The sequence below is a fragment of the Marmota monax genome, unplaced genomic scaffold, assembly GCF_021218885.2.
Source record: "Marmota monax isolate L192 unplaced genomic scaffold, Marmota_monax_Labrador192_F-V1.1 WCK01_AAM20220418_F8-fsc00034, whole genome shotgun sequence".
Taxonomy (NCBI): domain Eukaryota; kingdom Metazoa; phylum Chordata; class Mammalia; order Rodentia; family Sciuridae; genus Marmota; species Marmota monax.
The window spans coordinates 3,946,926-3,968,651 of NW_026693934.1; the positions used below are offsets into that span (position 1 = coordinate 3,946,926).

The 21,726-nt window shown below is 34.5% G+C and overlaps 1 pseudogene; it reads right to left on the reverse strand.

Moving 5' to 3' along the window:
* Positions 1–19,794: 19,794 nt before the first annotated feature.
* On the reverse strand, positions 19,795–20,167 carry LOC124106213 (large ribosomal subunit protein eL34-like; annotated as a pseudogene).
* Positions 20,168–21,726: the final 1,559 nt, after the last annotated feature.

Below are 21,726 nucleotides of genomic sequence, written 5' to 3' on the forward strand. Positions count from 1 at the left end.
TCTTATAGCTTCTGTAAAACATGATTTCTGCTTTATACCAAGTAAGCAGTAATAGCATAGGGACAGTGAGAATTGTCAGTTGGATGGTGAAAATGGTGGAAGGAAAGTTGCAGAATAAATCTGGGTAATAAGGAAGAAAAAAATGTGTATATATATATATACATACACATACACACACACACACACACACACACACTACAGTGGTTTTTTATCATGGATTCCAAAAACACCCACTTATCTTCTGCAAAGAACTTGCTACAGCTCATTTTCTATCTGTGTATATGATTCCATCCCAAGATGAGCATCTGTCAAGCCCAGAAAGCATAGCATTTATAATATTGTTTTCATTCTTGACTGAACACATAAAAAGCACAAAATCTAGTTAGAAGAATGGCATGTGTGTGTGTGGGTTTTCTCAAAGCCTGTGCCACAGGCTCTCACATACTCTCTTCTATTATTTACAGGCTATTGGTATGCTTTGCTCAGAGGGTTATGAGTGAGATAAAATGAATTATTGGAATGTCTCTACAGGTAGATCGCAAAAGGCATGGGAATGAAAGGGGTTCCCTAGCTCTCTGTAATCTGCACATCCATTTTTAAGTGTCTCATTATCATCAGGTTAGAAACTGTAGTTTCACGTTTCTGAAATCTAGAGTTTGGAATCCCAAAAACTGACTATATAAATACCTTGTCATCAGATAAAGTTACACTCTGTGGTTTGGATTCCAATTGGTGAGGACTCTGCTGGCTAGGAAGTTCACCTTCTGACTCTAGTTGTGAACTCTGACTTCATTACCCATCTTTACTCCTTAAACTTACCCTATGACTCATGTCCATTGTGATCTCTTTATTTGGCTTTGAGACATATATATTCCTTTCCTAAGGCAGGTTGTTTATTCTCACACTGTAATTCTCAAGAGAGATATGTCCAGAGACAATTCAAATTGTTTGGTAAGAGATGGAGAGAGACCTGGTAGGTTGAAGGAATGATTTTTCCTCTGGGCCTTTAGTTGGTTCTACTTTTCCCTCTGTAAGTGTTCCTACATCTATTCTGCACCTGACATGTCATTGGACCTATCCTAGTCACACCATGGAATACTATTGTTAAAAGGCACAAATTTTGTAGTCCAAAAACCATGAATTTGGACACCCACTCAACCACTTGTTATCGGTGTGATCTTAAACACATTGTTATTTTTCTCAGCTATTTGTTCATTTGAAAAATGGAAATGAATATACTAAACTTGGATTATTTAAGGATAAAACCAACTAATGTATAGGAAACCCTTATTCCAGTGCAGGTTTATTCAGCCCTAAATGTATTGTATTCATTTTATTATAGTAGTTATTTAACAATATTTTGTTGTACTAAATAATTACTGCCTGAGATCAGAAATGTGGAAAGTATAACAAAATCAGATGCAGAATGACTCTTCTGCTTTTACTTACACAGCATGCACTTATAAAGTGTGGTATTTTTCTCATATGGATTACCTGTGGGGCTTCTCTAGGGCTTCATTTTATTTTTCTTTGCCATAACTCAGGGCCATGAGGAGAGGGTACAGAGAGAAAAAAGCATTACTTGCCTGCAGAGAAGCAGCTAAGAATCTCTCTCATCCTATTAGGGTACGTAAACCAGTTTCCTGATAGTGATACTCATACACTTTTCTATGATGCACCCCATACATTCTATATGCCTTTCTGATTTTATCGAGGTAATTTAAAAAGAGTTGTATGTAATCCTCAAAGCACTTTTCAGAGCAATGTTTTGTGTAAACTGTCAGCTAAATTACCACTTCTCTTACTATTTCACTTCATTTTGGGTGGGCTACTTTTTTCTAAAGTGGTGTTTCTCAGTCTTGGTTATACATTAAAATCACTGGAGGATTTTTACAATGTGATGCCCTGGTTGCAGCCCCCTCCTCCCTTTTTCTCAGCCACAGCTGAATATATCACAATCTCTAGAGCCAAGGTGCAAGCCCTGGTGCATTGCAAAGTCTCCCCAGGAGGTTCTCATGTGGAGATAGGATAGAGAATCCTATTGGAAACTGTTCTATTTTTTTCTTGGGCCAACAGCTAGCCTAGCTGACCAAAACAACACTATGAATTAGCTTAGGTGAACAAATTAAAGATGTTGATTAACATTTTATGGGATTGTTAAAAATTTTTAATAGGTTAAAAAAATTGTTAAGTGCCCTAAATTTATCATTCTAATCACCCCAGATGTCTCAACACCAATGTTTTCTCACTCTAATCTCATTTTCTAAGGGTTTGAGATTGCTTGATTGTAATATTCTGATTAAATAATTCATACTAAAAGGAGAAGAGGGCCATATAAATATTTTAATTGATATTTTCTAAAGATTAAATATTTTTTTTCTTGCCAGTATAGAGTCTAACGGTGAATATATCACAAACAAATGTGTACAAGTAAAAATATCCCAAGCAAGAATTGTTTATAAGATGCTGGAAAGCTTGTAGCCATCAGTAACTGACTAGAACAGTGAGAAAATAATACAGTCCAAGGATTAGGGTTCAGGTCCAACCCTTCATTTTATATATATAATATGTTTTGTGTAAACTGTCAGCTAAATTACCACTAAATATATGTATATTTATACACATATATAAGTATGTATGTGTACACACACATATATGTATATGTATAAAATTATGGGAAGTTTTGTATGCTCTGGGTACAAAGCAGTGAAAGCAGTGAATAAAACTATTAGGTTTACTGCTATCAGGAAAGTTGATAAATATAATGCCACTGCACAATAAAAAGCAAATCATTTCATATAATAATAAAGGAAGCTGTAGAATAACTAATGAGACCATGACAGTGGACTAGAGAGTGACAATGGCAGTGGATATATAGGTACTTTGGTGCTCAGGAAGGGGTACCTGAGGAGGTAACTTTTGTGAAAAGTAGAAGGAGGTTTGTGGAGAGGTTAGCTTGAAATGTAGATTTGGCCTGTATTATCTTATAGATGATATGTAAAATGAGGGAAGAAAGAGTACTCTAGTGGGTACAGTACCAAGATCTGTGAGTGGTCTATTATCTCATGGAGAAGGAAGGAGAAGGTTGAGTGGAGAAGGAAGAGACAGATAAACTGAGAAGTAACTGTTAGGATTGACTGAAGAAAATCAAGAGAGTCTGGTATTATAAGAATATACAAACATACAAACTAAACAGGCTGAAGAAGAAAGGCATGATCAGCTGTGTAGCTATGTTCAATATCCTTGGAAGAAGAAATAAGATGAAACAAGAAGGCTTTGACATGATGTTGATGTTTCGATCACTATAAGAGACACATGAATAGCAATGGTCTATAGTCTGAATAAAGTTTATTGAGGAGAGAATGAGGAGGAGAGTTTGAAGTCCTGGAGCATAGCTTTTGCCACTAGGCAGTTGAATAAGGTTGGGAAAGTGCTAGGCTCAGGATCCTCTTTTCTGAACTGGAAGCAGCAAAGCAATCCATTGACTTCTCAGGATTGTAAAGCCTTCGTGAGGCCACTTGTGGAGGCTTCTCTCCACAATCTCAAAGTATATGCAAAGTATCTATCACCATTGTTATTATTTTTTGGTGAAGGATCAATACTGTTTTTCAAACAACATAACAAATTGAGACAAACCACAGTAAAACAGTAATTTTATTTATTTATTTATTTATTTATTTTTAAAAAGAGAGAGAGAGAATTTTTTAATATTTCTTTTTTTAGTTTTCGGTGGGCATAACATCTTTATTTGTATGTGGTGCTGAGGTTCGAACCCAGCGCCGCGCATGCCAGGCAAGTACATTACCGCTTGAGCCACATCCCCAGCCCAAACAGTAATTTTAAATTTAAATTTCTTTTGTCATATTTTGAATAATCAGTGGTGCAGATTTTTCCTCTCCTCTCCTTTGCTCCTCTTTCTCCCTCCTTTCTCTTCTTCCTCCTCCTTCTTCTTCTTCTTCTCCTTCTTCTCCTCCTTCTCCTCCTTCTCCTCCTCCTCCTTCTCCTCCTTCTTCTTCTCCTTCTTCTCCTCCTTCTCCTCCTCCTCCTCCTCCTCCTCCTTCTTCTTTTTGTATTTTAAAATCATTTCTTGCACAAGACTTCGAAAATATCTAAGAGAATTCTAGTAGAATAAAAGGAGCAGAGCTTCTCTAATCTTTAAAGCATTAGTAAAGATGGAATGGTTCTGGGTCACAAGAAAGGAAAAGAATAAGTTGCCAGTATCTCCCCCAATTCTTGGGTGAACAATGATATAATTACTGATGAACAGAGTCTTAATTTGTGGAAAATGATCACTTCTATGGTTTAAATGTGAGATGTACCCCAGAAGCTCATATATGAGACAATGCAAGAAAGTTTAAAGTGAAATGATTGGGTTATGAGAACCTTAACCTAATTAGTGCATTAATCAGCTGTTAGGTATTAACTGGATGGTAACTATAAGCACGTAGGGTTTGGCTGGAGGAGATGGGTCCCTGGGAGTGTGCTTTTGGGGTATATATTTTGTCCTTGTTGGGTGAGGGGCTCTTTCTGCTTCCTGGTACCACGTTCTGAGCTGCTGTTCTTTGCCACACTCTTCTGCCATGATATTCTGCCTTACCTTGGACCCCAAAGAATAAAGTCTGCCCTATTTGAACTAAGACTTCTGAAAGCATGAGCCCTCAAATAAATTTCCTCTTCTAACATTGTTTTTATTAGGTATTTTGATCACAGCGGTGAAAAAGCTGATTTTAAAAGTCCCTAATTTATTTTCACAAGGAGATGGAAGGAATTTTTCATAGCTGCAGTCCTCTACATTGTTGTAAAAATCATTTCTAGAATTTTACAAAGTACTGATACCTGGTCTCACTCTCATAATCAGAGATTCTGACCTAATTGGTCAGAATTCTAGACCTTAATTGGTCTAGGTTCCAACCTAGACACTGAGATTTATAAAAGCTCCCAGCAGACGTCTGGGGTGTAGCTCACTGGTAGAGTATTTGATTATCCTGGGCAAGGTCCTGGGTTTAGTTTCCAACACTGGAAAAACAAACAATCTTCAAGTTACAACAGCTCCCAATTGATTCTACTATGCCGTAAAGATTGAGAACCTCTGGATTGATGTCAGAGAGTTATAAGCACAAGGCAGCCTGCAGAGGACGCCCTCCAACCCCTTAAAGGCAACACACTTAGCAGAGCTCAGAAACATTTTTACCTTGGCTTTTTTGCCCTGCCGTTTGTCATTTCTTTTTGCAGAGCATTAAATCCTTTTGCTCCTGAAAGGCAATAGTAACTGAAAAAGAATGATTAAAAGAATGATCAATGCATAGCACTTACAAAAAAAAAAGAAAGAAAAATCTAAACTTGGCTTTTAATATAACTATTCCCTTGGCAGTGCAAGTAATAGCAGCTCAAGGGAGACTGGACAAAACTACATTGATAGCTTTAACTTATTAATGTGGAAGTTATTTTCTTAAATTCCCCAATGGTGATTTTTAAAGTCCTCTTTCATTCATTTACCAGAGGCTGCTCATATGTAATCTGAGGTTACAGTGCTTTCAACATTTAGTTTAAAAATAAAATACTTTAAAATTTTGTCTCTAATTATAGTCTCTTCTCTAAACATGTGAAGGTATGTCCAGCACATTAATGAAACATTTTATCAAATTCAATATAGTTTAGGGTTTATGGCTGCTTTTTGCTGTGTGGAAATTTTATCTAATATTATGGACAAAAAAAAGAAAGAAAAGAAATGTTTTCAACTTACATTTATATGCATAATTAGGCTATTTGGTTTCAAATGTGAGTAAAGAAGACATTTAAAAGCATATAAGTTCTCAATATTTTGAAGTCCTTCAAGCTGTGATAGAATAAATTAGTGAAATTTCTAAATTATAGATTGATTTTAAGAAAATAAAGTCAGACATTCAAAATCATCTATTCACTGGCTGACATTAATAGATACATTAATTTTAGCTAATATTTACAATTGAGTTTCCTGCATACACATCATTTTAAGTAAGCTTTTGCACATGTAATTCTCATATGAATCATATGAGGTGGCTACTCAGTACCCACTTTACAAATGAGAAAACTGAGGAACAGACAGTAATAGGATCAAGTTTTCACAGATGCAGAGCTGAAATTTCTATTAAGAGCTGTAGAATTCCTGGCTACAGTGTCATTTTTAATCATTCTTTTATTTGGGTAAAAGACACAGCATGATGCCATCACAATAGACTCACTTGATAAGGTTCACTCTTTTTAAAATATATTCTTATGTACTGGAAGAGATTCAAAATCTGAGCCACAAATATGTAATCTCGTTGTATGTTTAAATAAAGTTTCAAGTAATAAAATAGATGTGTCATAGAGGAATATTGGCTGCCAGCTTGAGGCCAAGTCCTAAAAGATGGCAATATCTTGAAGTTGTCACCACTTATGGGTACTTAATTTCATAGATGTGAAAGCTCAATTGTATTAGTTCACTGAGAATTGATCATACTATCAGTGACTGATTTATTAAGCAAAGCTCCAAAATGACAATGTGTTCACTGTACATTAAGGGCTTTATTTTTAACTTTTCAGATTATAATATTCATGTTTTCTGTTTAGTGAACTTTCACCATTCCTTGAAATCTAAATCCAGCTTATGAGGCTTCTTGTTGAAAAAGAACTCAGTGCAAAAAAATGAATGCTACTTTCCAAAATAAAACTCTTCTTATAATGTAATATGTCATTTTTATTGTAGAGAATTAGAATATATATATGTATTTTACAAAAAAGATGCCACTGAGAAGGTATTTTTAAGGCATTTTTCCCTTTGCTAATAAAAGTCATTGAAATTTTAAACAATTTCATATTTGTGCCCTTTAGCATCTAAAAAAAGGTAAAACACAATTAAGAAATTCAAAACAAAATATAATGAACTTTACTTCATATAATTAAACAGGCTCAGTAGAAATGATTCAAAATAAATTATTTGATTTATACATATACTTCATATGACTATAATATTTTATAATTATATAATTTTTCAATAATAAAAGTAACACAAAAAATAACACATGCTCATTTATAAAATATTTAGAAAAATATAAAGAATGCAAAATATTACTTATAACTCTAAAGCTTTGATTTGGTCTATCAGTATTGATCAAACACTTTCTATGTGATAAATATAAGAAAATCAACTGCATAATTCACTCAAACAGATTTTGGAAAACTAAATGGTCAATTAATGTACAGCATAATTTCTTAAAGTGAAATCATCAGGATGCATGACAATACAAAAGAGTGGAACCTAAATCAAAGAGTATTTTCTGATTCGATAACACATAAGTTGAGACTAAAAAGTAAAACAGAGGGCCTGGGATATGTCTCAGTGGTCAAATGTTTGTCTAGCATGCATGAAGCCTTGGGTACAATCCCTTGCACTACAAAAAAAAAAAAATTAAAACAGGAAATGAAAGAAAAATTTACCTTACTTTTGTGCACATTTTATTTTCAGACACAAATTCTTCCTCAGGTTCTACACTCTGCAAATGTGTTAAAATATAGTACCACAGGCCATGTGCACTAACCAAGTTGCAAGTACTAGAGGCCACATTATGGGATAGTGTAGGTACAAGGCATTCCCATCATTGTGGAAATGCCACTGGATAGTGCTGATTTAATTTTTGAATTAAACAGTTCTTCTTTTATTATTATTATTATTATTATTATTATTATTATTATTATTGGTCACCAATATACTTCTATCTAACACACACAACACTTTTTTTCATATACATATTTCATTCCACCCCAGGTTCTATTTTATGTTGCAAATTTTAGTAAGTCCAAAAAAAAATATGTTCAAGCATATGAGGTTATTTAAATAACAGGGCTTAAAACAAGTTAAATTCTTAGTGAATCATACCTCATTAACAAATGAATCAATAAATTTGCAAAAACATGAATTGTCTTTCTATTTTTAATATAAAACCAGTCCTTAAATTTATACCTCTAACTTCAAAATGGAATTACCATTAATCAGTTGAAAGTTGTGTGGTTAATTTTAACAATCAGAATTGTATTTTTAAATGTACTACTAAAAATACTTGTCCAGTCATTTGAATGTAGACCCACTAAAGATATTATATCATTTTATACAACAGCTCTGAGTTCTCTGCAAATAATGTAATAACTTGACTGAAGCACTACTGTTTTTACATGAAAATTCCAAATTTTTAAATATTAATTAGAAATCAATATTTGGCCAAATACCCTTGGATTCACTATTCTAAACCCAGATTAATCATGTATTTTAATCCTTTTAAAATTATTGAACTCCACTCCAAACTGACTATATCAGAAGCTCTGTGGCAGAGCCAACTCACGTGTTTTAGCAAGACTTCCAGGTGATGCAATGCATGCTAAAGTTTGAAAGCACTGCCCTAAAAGAATGTGCAGCAACTAATCAGATTGAAATGTCACAAATAAAAAGGTAAGAACACAAGGACAAGTAAGTAGGAGTACAGAATAGTGCAGCCCATATGCCATATGTATCAGACTGGAGTTTGAGATATGAAAGCAATTTCTTCAAAATATAGATTAAATTGAGAGCACAGTTATATCAAACAGATTGGGTACACACTCAGAATTCATGAACCACATCAGAACAGATTTATACCATAGATATTTCGCACAGTATAAAAGGAATTCCAGAATTTATTTTACTTGAGAGATATCTAGATATAGAAAGTCTATGGTTTCTAATTTAATCCTAATTTAAAACAAGTTTCAATCATTCCAATCCATGATTTTAAGTCTCATTTTTGAAATCTACATTTTAGTGCGTTATGGATATTTTGCAAACTTTTCTGGTTAAATGCTAATATAAAATAATTGAAGTATAAATTGCTATGGTTTGGATATAAAATGTCCCCTAAAGCTCATGTGTTGAGAGGTTGGTCCCCAATGCAGCAATGTAAAGAGGATGGGGTTACATATAGGAAGTGGTTGGATAATGAGGACTCTAATTTTTCAGTGGATCAATACCTCTGATGGATTAATAATCTAAAGGACCACTGGGAGTTGATAGAAATTTTAGGAGGTGGGATCTAGATGGAAGAAGTATGTCACTGGGAACCTGCCCTTGGGAACTATATCTTGTGTTTGGCTTCTTCCTCATTCTCTATCTTTTCTCTCTCTGCTTTCTGCTTACTTTGAGCTGAGCACTTTTCCCTTCTGCTACAGCGTTGTTCTTCTTTACCTTAGGCACAAAGTAGTGTAGCCAGTCAGCCATGGACTGTCACCCCTGAAACCTATGAACCAAAATAAATCTTTTCTCCTTTAAGGTGTTTATGACAGTTATTTAGATCTTAACAGTGAAAATCTGACTAATACAAAAAATTGATAGGGAAAAGTGGTGTCACTTCTGTGACTATACTAGACCAAGTAGTTCAGAAGCCTTTGGAAACTGGTTTGTGGGAGGAGTTTGACAAACTCTGGAGATGCAGGCGGGTGAAGCCCTGGAATATTTTAAAGAGAGCTTAATGGGCAATTGTGAATGAGAGCTCAGAAGACCAGAATGTGGGTAAAAATGTAGACAGTAAAGATTGTGCTCATGGGGTTTTGGATGGGAAAGAGAACCTCCACTGGGAACTGAACTACAGGCCACACATGTCACATTCTGCCTAAGAGCTTGTCAAGATTTTGTCCATATTTTGACACTTTGAGTAAGGCTGAATTTACTAAAACGAATCAGTTAATGTGCCTTGGAAATTTTAAGGCAGCACAGCATTCAGGCAATAGCATAAGTATTGCAGCTTTTAGCCAGATTTACAGTGAGAATTGGAGGCAAGGAGAAGAGCAGAAAGTTAAAAAAAAAAAAAATTGCAGTTTGGCCTAAAAAGAAGCAAGTTTAAAGATGGACTCAAGAGAGTAATGACATTAAAGAGAAAACAAGTAGTTTGCACTGACACAATAGGGAAGATTCATTGGAGCATTTTGGGAATCAGCAAGACTATATCCATTGAAGGCTTGAGGGAATAAAATTAAAATTTCTTTTGAAATATTTTGCTGTGATAAGAGAATTATGTGGTACCCTTATAGAAGGGAATCTAGAAGTTGTTTCCTTAGAAATAATTTTATCTTGTTCAGTCAGTCGTCCAGGAACACAGACTGCTACATCCGTAGTCCAAATGGGTCCAGTTACTGCTTCTGCTGGTGACAATCCTTGGGATTGTCTACAAGGTGCTGATTTTGTAGTCATAAAGAGTGTAATAGTCATGGGGCTTTGAGGCTTCCATCTTGATTTCAAAGAAAGGCCTAGGAAGTCAGGCAAGGTTTGCCAGTGTTGTATTGCCACAGGAAGACCCTGAGAGGATGATGCACGATTCTGTGACAGTGAAAAGTAAGCTGCAATTGAGTCCTCATGAAGTTAAAGATTCCAGGAACATGAAACATCAGCTGAGAAAAGTTAAAAGAAGTGTTCAGAGCCAGCCAAAGAAAGCGGTGATGTGGGCAGCAATGGGCAATGCCTGGGGTTAGGGCTGCCCTATCCCCTTGATGCTCATATTTCATCACCACCACATTCCTAGGATGCTGGACATGAACCTACAGTATTTAATATTGGCCCTGCTGGGATTCTATCTTGTGTAGTGTACCATTCCTTCTTTCCATGCCCTTATTTCTTTCTTTTGAAATGGGAATATTTACCATGTGTCATTGAAAATTGGAAGCATGTAACTAGTTTCTTGGTTGTTACAAGGGGTCATGGCTAAGAGTTTGCTTTGGAGGTGAAGGACAATTTGGACTTGGACTATTGGGCAATGATGCAACCATTAAGATTATGGGGACTATTAGAGATGGACTGAATGCATATTGCATTGTGAGATGGTATAAAACTTTAGGAGCCAGGGGTGGAATATTGTGATTTGGATCTGGAATGTTCCATAAAAGGTTCATGTGTTGCAGGCTTGGTTCCCAATTCAGTAATGTTTAGAGATGAAACTTTTAGGAAGTGACTGGGTAATGAGGTGTTTAACTGCATCAGGAGATTAATTCATTTGAAGGATTAATAATTTAAATAGCTGGGCATGGTGGTGCATGCCTATAATCCCAGTTATTCAAATCTAGCCTCAGCAACTTAGCAAGGCCCTGGACAACTTAGCAAAACCTACCTCAAAATTTAAAAAATAATAATAAATTAATTTAAAACAACAACAAAAGAAATAGGCAGGGGATGTGGCTCAATGGTTAAGCACTCCTAGTTTCAATCCCTGGTACTAAATAAATAAATAAATAAATAAATAATTTTAATGAATATTGGGAGGTGGTATAAACTGTAAGGAGGTAAGCATGGCTGGAGGAAGATCAGTGAATTTGTGCTCTTACTGACTATATATTGTCCCATTTCTTCCTCATTCATTCTCTCTCTTTCTCTCTCACTCACTCATTCTGCTTTCTGGCTGCTGTGAGCTTTCTTCTGCCACAGTCTCTCACCAAAACTTTCTGCTTTGTGTCAGGCCCAAAGCAGTAGAGACAGCTGATCCTAGATCAAAACCTCTGAAACCATAAGCCAAAAGAAACCTTTAAGTTGTTTCTGTCAGGGATTTTTGTCACAGTGATAAAAAGCTTAATTACCAATACACATACATAAGTAAATACATATTTTTCTTATACTTATGGTAACTAATTACATTGCTTGATATTTCTTTTTTGTTTTTCAGATAAACTCTTCAAACTTCTTCAACTGCTCTCTGCACATCAAGGGTGATTTGAGGATTACAATGCCAATAAGTTTTGCTACCATCTAGCTTAGATTATAAGTGATCAATAGGAATCCTCTGCCGGAAATCAGAGAAAGAGTAGAGACAATGCCAAGATTCCTTTTCCTGCCCACTTTTCATAAGGTTGCACAGTCCTGGCTACCTCCCTAAACCAAATATTACAACTCTTTCAAGGTAGTCCTTTCCACATGACTTATTTCTTCCAGGTTCAAATAACTCATTCCCTTTCTTTAGGGCGCTATTCACCCACAATATTGCAATAGGTCTTATATTTTATAGTCATCCTTTTGTAAACTTTCTCTTTGTTAAACTCAACTCATTATGCAATGTAACTTAGGTACCTGGTTTCTTCTAGAAGTCTGGTGGATATACTGTAGTTACCCTTGATAATGATAAAAATAATTTGCAAATAACAACTACAGGGCCATAAAATCACTGGCTTTGACAAAAGGAAAAAGCTAGAGATACTTGCTTAAATATCTTCTCTTTTATGTTGCAAAAAGAAAATGTAGACACTGCTTCTGGAGCTCCATTAAAGAAGGTTTTGAAAAGAGAAGATGTCCCATAAGAGGAAAAATTACAGAATAGCATAAGGAGCCCATTCAGAATTTATCAATTCCATAATAAACATTTTATTCTATGCTTAGGATGTGTCAGACGTGATACATTTGTGGCATTGTTGTTATGCCATGATGAGTAATCAGACCCAATTGCTGCTTTCAAGGGTAGATGCAATATTTCTGAAAGAAGAAGAAATATCTGGAAAATCTGAAGGGTGAAGGGGTTAAATAAAAGGGGGAAGGGTCAAGAAAGGGAAAGAGAGTTTACTGAAGTAATTTTAATAAATGTAAATGCTTGATAAATATAATGGAGTGCAAAGTTACAAGAGGCAAGACAAGGTTGTTTTATGTAAATATTTACATTATTACTGTTAGAAAGTGTGTAGCATAAACCATGGAGAAAGACGTTTATAAGCATGGGAAGAAAGGAATATTAAAATCTATAATTTGCTATGCTATCTTTCTTTCAGCTTTGAATTTTGAAAGTTAAATATTAAGAAGTCTATAATTCTAATGGACAGAAAGAGATAATGATTTAACTTGGAACCCTTTTCACCCCCTATTTGTTAAATATTTAGACTCTAGTTTCCTAGATACTCTGATAACAGATTTGATTTTCTAAATAATAACTTAAAATTTTAAAATATATAATTTGTTCATTTTGTTTAGAAAAAAGCATCAAAGTAATTATTTTATAAGACAGAATGGATCACAAGAAGATGAATTTTTAAAAAGTGAAATAATATTTTACACAAAATATTTATATATGATTGCTATTTTTCTTTAAATTTGTGTAAAAGAAAAAATCAAAATTTATCTTTTTTATAAACATTTACAATTTAATTTAAAATAGAATTAGATTCATACTTTAGGAATGGAGAAGATACATTAGCATATTGGTATGGAATATTTCTAAGACAGTTGTAAAATTCTGCTGAGAGTTTACACACGTCTGGTGAAGTGTTGAAGTGGACTGTGAATCAAATCCTATTTGATTTATAGTTGAAGAAACTTCCAGAGAATAAGGTAACTTGCGACTGCACTTAGGATTGACACACAAGGTCTAAGCACTCTCTGGGAGGACTGTCTCTGTGTCTGATTCTGGAGTTTGAAGTCCACTTGTCAGGCAGTCAGAAAGGGAAGATCACAAACAGGCAGGAATCTCACTAGCATGGGCTGGAACCCCACAGAGATGGACTAAAGCTATGTCTGTTCTTGTTGGCTCTGACTTACTTCAGTGACTTTGTATCAGCAGCGAATAGAGCAAAAGCTAGGGCCCTCTGTCACAGAGGTAAACACATAATGCTTTGCACAATAGTCAGAGAAACTCAAGTGAAAATCCAACAGACACTAAGCAATCCTAGGCCCTGCTCCGGCTGCCCTCTGTGCTCCAAGGAGCCAAGAATCTTCTTCCCAGCCCAGCTGGAAGCAGATAAAAAGGAAACATGGGGGAAATGAAGTTCAGTATAGCAAACTGACACATCACAAAGATTTCAAAGTCATCTTATGATCCCACTGTCATGGGAATAGTATTATGTATTTAATCCCCAAAATTTTCAAGTTTTCATCTACATTCAAAATTGATTGGTGTATATGTTATGAAGTAGAAGTCCTAATTTCCCCCATGTGAATATGAATAATCAGTTCTTCCAGCCCCATATTTTTTTTTAATTTTTTTGGTGCCAATTGAACTATACTTCTTGTCATGGAACAAGTTACCTTAACAAAGTTGTATACATACACATATTTCTACTTTCTTTCTTTTGTTTCTTTGCTCTCATTTTCACAGAACAGTCTAAATCAATTTAGATTTGTAATAAATCTGATGGGATATACAAAGAAAAAACTATATGGTGATGAAAATTACTGAAAAGTGAGAGACAAGCAAAATTAATATCAAAAAATTAAATATTGAACAATATTTACATATCAAACAATATTAACATAAGATGAAAGAGATGCAAAGATAGAAGTATATATACTATGATACCATTTCTACGAGCTCTGATATTTAAAATAATACAAATTATATATTACTTGGTGGTATATATATATATATGTGTGTGTGTGTGTGTGTGTGTGTATTAAAACTGTAAATGAATATGCTTAAATGCTGGAAAAGAAGTAGAATGTCATAAGGGCACATTACTCAGAAGTTACAAATATATTGGTAATATTTTCTCTTAGCTGGGTAGTAGGTGTGTACCCTAGATGATAGATATACAGAGATTATATTATGTGTTGTTGTTGTTGTTGTTGTTATACTTAACGTATTAAAATAATATGTCCTGTCCCTTATTTCAACGTGCCTAAATCACTGCTTCAGATTACTCCTTAAACAGCATTCTTTACTAAAGACTCTGGCCTGGAGGAGCAAAGGAAAAACTGAGCATCCATTAATAAGATCAAGCCAGGTGTGGTGGCACACGTCTGTAATCCCAGCAATTTGGGAGGCTGAGACAGGAAGATGGCAAGTTCAAAGCCAGCCTCAGCAAAAGTGAGGTGCAACGCAACTCAGTGAGACCCTGTCTCAAAATAAATATACAAAAAAATAGAGTTGGGGATCTGGCTCAGTGTTAAAGTGGCCCCAAGTTCAATCCCCTGTATCCGTCTCCACAAAAGAAGATGAAACATAAAAATCTTACAGCTACACCTGGTGCAATATTTCTGTAACCATGTGGAACCAGTTAATTTTTTAGTATATTTTAAACTTACCCAGAAAATCTGGGAAATAATTGTAGGTGTAGGGATTTACAGATCATTAAACATCTTTGTAAGTAAATAGATTACACAGTAGGACAATTCAGATTATACATAATTTCTTTTATATAGTTATTCTCTGATGCTTAATGGCAACCATAGAAGATCATAAACATAGAATGTTAAGTTTTGTTCATTTTTAAATACAACAAAATGCTGATTGATAATGGATTAATGGATAAGGTAATGGTGTTGAATTTTCTAGGTTATTTCAAGTCCCTAATATAATGAACGATACCCAAGATTTCCATTTACTGTGAAATAATCTGCCTCAGTGAAGATATGAAAAATAAATGTAATGAGACATTGACATTCAAATGGAATGTACTTCTCATCTAGTCTGCATACAAAATAGTAGTGATTTAGTATAGAGAATGTAATACAGTGTTTATAAAAAGAATTCCTGGGTATTTTTTTTTAAGTAGAAAGATAAAGGAACTTAAGGTTCTCTCATTTGAACATCAAAGGATTTACCCCTAAGGTTTGCAGGACAGAATGCAGGCAATGCCCTCATCCTTTTTATCTTCAAATATCACAGTTACTTTCAGAACCCTTTTGAAGGGTTGCTAGTTTTGCTAAGGTGCAACAGCCCCTCTTCCAGAAGCAAAGGTTTGCATCAAGGATAAAATGACTTTTTACTTTTCATAACAAAGCAAAAACTTTTTTCCCCTCATAGGACACTTATTAGAGACAAAAACATAGAAATATTGTGCTTAATAGTACATACTAGAGATATCAAGCAAGAGCTCACTGTTCAAGGTGCACAGAACCTTATACTGTAGCACTAAATTTTGGCAAACAGGACCAGCTTTAGGGAGCCTCACATACCAGCCATGAAGTTGTGAGCTACAACCTCAAAGCTACCTCACCAACCAGTTGGTATTAGGAAGATTTATGGAAAAGGAAGCTGGCGGGGGCAGCTTGTTATAGGAATGAGAAGGGGGAATCTTAAGGTTCATCTGTTTACACAGATGGACATTAGTCTCTACATATGTCACTTATTTCCTTTGTGAGGATTATGATGTTCTGCATGAGAGATTTTAGGCTCATGATGTCAAAATTTCTTGATCAGATGAACTGGCCTCTTCGCCACGTGTTCATTTGTGAAAAGTCAGTTCTGAACCATCCCTGAGTGGATTTTGAAGGCTTGTCTTGAAAGACTACTCAAGTACTTTTGTTATTTAAAACATTTATGGCTAGGTATGTCCAAGTTTTAACCTATTTCAATAGGAAAGATTTGAGAAAGATTGATTATCTGGGGGCAAATCAAGATATAAATGTAGTTGTTTCTTTCTTTCTTTCTTTCTTTTTGTCACAAAGCTAAATAAAGAAAATTTATTATTAAAGATTATTTTGTATTATATTTTAGTTGGTTAATATACACAGTATAATAACATTTCTTCTTATTATCTAAAGCCCCTAATTCCTTGGGACTAAGTATATATGTACATATGCCTAGACATTCTTGAAGAGAAAGGATTGGAATATATCAAACTCAGTGTCTCTTAGTAGTAGAAATTGATTGCTATCATTTTATTAAGAACTATTATGGAGGAAATGGAATTCTTTCTAGTTCTTTTTGCAACTTTTTAAAATGGTATTTGCATTTTCTCTAATTTGGGGGACAATGAGAAAACTCTCTACAAAGGCTTATGTTATCCTGAATTGTTAGTCAAAAGAAAAGTCATTTCTTAAGCAATACTTGGGAGACTGGAATATTAAATGAACTTTACCTGTTCTACCTAAAAATCAACTAGCTAAGCTATGGAATGAAACCAGGTGCCCTTCAACAGATGAATAAATAAATAAAATGTAATATATATATACACAATGGAATATTACTCAGCCATAAGATTAATGAAATTATGTCTTTGCCAGTAAATGCATGGAACTGGGGAGTATCATGTTAATGAAATAAGCCAGTCCCTCAAAACTAAAGGATAAATGTTCTCTCTGATATGTGGGTGCTAACACATAATAAGGGGGAGGGGAGGGAAGAATAGAAGTTCATTGGATTAAACAAAGGGAAATGAAGAGAAGAGGAGGGATGGGAATAAGAGAGAGAATAGAAGGAATCAGACATAACTTTCCTATAATCATATGTAAATACACAATGATTGAAACTCCACATCTTATATAACCACAAGAATGGTATACTAATTAGAATAAATTATATTCCATATATGTAAAAATGCCAAAATATATCCTATTGTCATGTATATATAAAAAGAACAAATAAAAATGTGTTGAATTAAAGAAAAAAAGAAAAAAATCAACCAAAGGAGTTCTCTTTCATGTTGTTTTTTAAATATTATCTAGATTGGATGAAAATATCTGGAAGAGGTTGTTTTTAACTTTTTTTTAATATTATCTAGACTGGGTAAAAATATCTATCTTTTGAAGTATTGCCAAGTTGGCATTTTATCTGGGTTTAGTTTAAAATGAAAAAAAAAATATGACAGAGCTTTTCCTCAATCTTGTTTTATTCTCAAAATTAGAAAATATACTCATTTGGTGACAGAACAAATAGAAGTCAGTCTGGGACTTTTCAACGAGATCATGAATTATGTTCTGATTCCTTTCTTCTCTTCCCATCCTCACATTCTCACTGCATCCATACAATATTCTAGAAAACCCTAATGCTGTAGTGATCTTGAAGGAAGTTTTCAAAATGTTGCTATCAGAGCATAACAGTTGCCTCTGAGGTAAATGAACAGCTAGTGTTTAGAGATCATCAAAGACTGGAAAACTGTTTCCCATTTCTAATATATATATATATATATATATATATATATATATATATATATATATATGTCATAAGAAAAAGGAAATAGGAAAGGTTTTCACAGTTTTATGCTATGTTCTCTACAATGGAAAGGTAAGCTCGAGGGTGAAATTTTATCTTCAACTTCTCTTTTATATCCATTTATTTGCTTCAATATTCATTTATCAAACATGTATTATTAAGCAGGCTTACGCTCTTAATGCTGCGGTTGATGAGGTGTTTGTGTAATGGGAAATAACACAGGGTTAAGGAAAGAATGCCTTTCAAACATTAACACACTTTTATAATGGGCTCTCATCTACAGATGACTGGCCATACTGAATCTCAGTCTTCTCATTTGTAAAATAAAAATTAAAAAAATTGCATGTTGCAATGAGGATAAATTTAAAAAAAAAAAAAAGGAAAAAGGGATTTGGAGCCTGAATGAGGAATATGCTATGTTAAAAATTATGGATTTTATTTTTCTGGAAATGTCAGATGGCAGAAGTATTTGAAAAGGCACTGGTGTTTACATTTAGTTTGAGATCCATGGCAGAATGGCAGGTTAGAAAAGTAAATCAATATACTTCCAAAGCTCCATACGATGCATCATAAAACCAAGCATATGCATGTGTGTTAGATTACCCAATAGTGTTTTAAGTATCCTTGCCACTGCTCCACTTCATTATGGCAGAAGTGATTTTCAAACTTATTTTTTTCTACAGAACCCTCTGTTTAGATGAAATCTTAGCCAGGAGCATAAACAAATGAAACAGATAAAAGCAGAGTGATTCTGTTGAAGATGAGAGTAAATCAGAGGTTTTTCAGCTGCAAAGTACTAAGTACTGAATTCATCCTGTGAATTTCCATAGTACTCATTGTGTACATCTCTCACTTAATGCAAAATTGTATACACCCTTAAATTTTATTTCCATTTGTCACTACCATATTGCTTCAACTGAATTGTGTGTTCTCTGTGACAGGGACTACAGTCTCTGAAGCTTTTCATTACCCTCAATGTGTCCAATTGTATGGTTCACAAAATGGCAGTTTTCCATTATGAATATGTTTCCAAATTATTTAAATATGATGGTGAATGTATAGGTATAAAAATGGAAATTTAATTTGCTTTTATTGAATGCATTTCTTCATGGTCCTTTGAGCCACACATTTGAGAAGAAAAAAAAAGAAACCACAAAATGATTTATGGGCATATCAAAGTAATGCACATCAGAAAAATGAAATGTTTGTAAATTTATCAAATAAATATCTCAGGAAAATAATGTATAAAACCATCCTTGATATTTTACATATAATGCAGGCACACAAATTTTTTAAAAATATAATAGGTGTTCTTTTTGGATTATGGCTTAAATAAAATGCTGTGTTTTTACTTAATGAACTGGTTTACTTTTCATTGTGGATAAAGCTGACTTACTGTCAAATCCAACCAATTTGTAGCACTCTGTAGAGAGAGGAGGCTGGTACAACTGACTTAGCACAAGTAATCAGGGCCTGAACTAAGAAAATGGCAGGGAGGATGAAGAAAAAGAAGCAAGAGATGCTTTCTTCCTTATTCTTAGCTCCAGATTGCATTACATTTACACTACACTACACACACACACACACCAAAAATAAATAAATATGAACAAACTAAAATGGGAAATTGCCACAGTTCTTTCTATGCATTCAATTTGGTGAACTATTAAGTCTTTCAGCAAAAGTATCTTGTTCTTACTTTAATTACATAGATCCAGTTTATAGTAAACATGAAGAATGTTTAAGGGTCCATTCTGAATTCTGAATAGTTATCACAGAGGAATGTGTATGGATATAATATATACATATATTAAGCTGATGTCTTAATGTTGAGACTCTCTCCTCAATAATTCATTACATTATAACCTTTTTGTTTCCATTTGACTTTTTATTACTCAAAGAAGCTTCATTTTTTTTTTTATTTAGCTGTCTGACTCTGTGCTTGTGCCTCCAACACTTTCACGATTTTCTGTTCCTCAATAAGGAAAGCACGCTTGATCCTGTTACAAACACATTTAGCACACATGAAACCACCATAGGTCCTGATGACCTGTTTTTTTTTTTTTTTTTTTTGTTGTTGTTGTTTTACATAATCTCATAAGAACTTTAGGTCTCACAACATGAACCCCTTTAAGTCTGCCTGGGCACATACCACACGCAGATTTTGGTGCTTTCCCAACCTTCTTTGTATAAAGGTAAACAATTCTATTGCCAGGGGTTTGAGACAGCCTAGTTTTTTTAGAGGCTGTGTTATAGGAAAGCCTATGACAGTATGTCAAATGCTGAACCATTCTGTGTGCCTCCAAACACCATTCCTGGAAGAGCAATATAGTAGTGTTAAGGTGGGGCTTTGGGAAATGATTAATTCATGATGGCATGGGATTAATCCTCATGGGATTAATGCATGTATAAGATAGGTTGAAGTAAGCTGTATTGACTGCTTACACCCTGTGAGGGTGCAACAAGCCACTGATGATGGGGAAAGGACTTACCAGACACCAAATTTACTAATGCCTTTATCTTGGACCTCCCAGCACTTCCTAGCTTGTCTAGGAATTGGAGAAGTAATTGGAGAAGTAATCAAATATATGGAATGTTTAAAAGCTTCCCAAATAATTGTACAATGTAACTTGGAAAATTTCTTTAAGTATCTTTTGAAAAGTTTCCCTGGAAAAGAGATAGAAATTAAGATCATTCTATGTATATTTCAAATTTTATTTATGCCAGTTAGCATCTTATTGGTGCTCTATTTTATTCATAAATGCTAATTATAATCTTGAGCTATAACAACTTTTCAAATGTTTTCAATATTTATGTAAACTTTCAATGATGTCTTTTTTTTTTTTTTTTTTTGTACCGGGGATTTAACTCAGAGGCACCTTATCTTCGAGTCACATTCCCAGCCCTTTTTTGTAATTTATTTAGAGACAGGGTTTTGCTGAGTTGCTTAGGGCATCACTGAGTTGCTGAGGCTGGCTTTGAACTTGCCATCCTCCTGCCTCAGCCCTCTGAGCTGCTGGGGTTACAGGCGTGCACCACTGCGCCTGGCTCAATGATGTCTTAGTGACATAGTTAGGGTACATCATCTTCAAGATGCTGCTACAGTGGCTGGGGATGTAGCTCAGGGGCCAGACACTTGCCTCGCATGACCAAGGACCTAGGTTCAATCTTCAGTACCTGAAAAAAAAAGAAAGAGAGAAAGAAAAAAGATAGTATAGTGACTTGTATTGCTTCCTTCAGTACGCTAAAGTACACAAATATGATTTGGATATATTTAAAGTATGTACATTTTTTGAGTGAGATTTGTCTTCATAGGTAATATGTGTATTGAAATTATTCTTTTTTCTTAAGTACTTTGTGGAATAATTTAAAGTCAGAAAGTACATTTATAGCAGCTGGATAAACATTTCATAAGTTCCTTGCTCAAGATAATTTAGGGCAAGTCATATAAGATATTTACTGGCCTGAATAGCAAATAATTTACAAGAGTCCTTTTGTATCACTTAGAAATTTAAAGATTAAACAGCCAAGACATTTACACCTTTCTTAAAATGAAAATAAATATCAAGGTTTACGTTTGGAATCAAAAGTTTCAAAGATATTGTAACAGTTTCTTAAAAAAAAATGAAAGCCATACAACATGGTTCAAGTATTGAGGCCAGTATGAAGCTGAAAGTGTTGGTGCACACCTGTAATCTCAGCAACTCGAGAGGCTGAGGCAGGAGGATCTCAAGTTCAAGGCCAACCTCAGCAACTTAGCTAGGCCATAAGCAATTTATAAGACCCTCTCTCAAAATAAAATTAAAAATGCAGAGACATGGCAAAGTGGTCAGTGGTAAAGTGCCTTTGG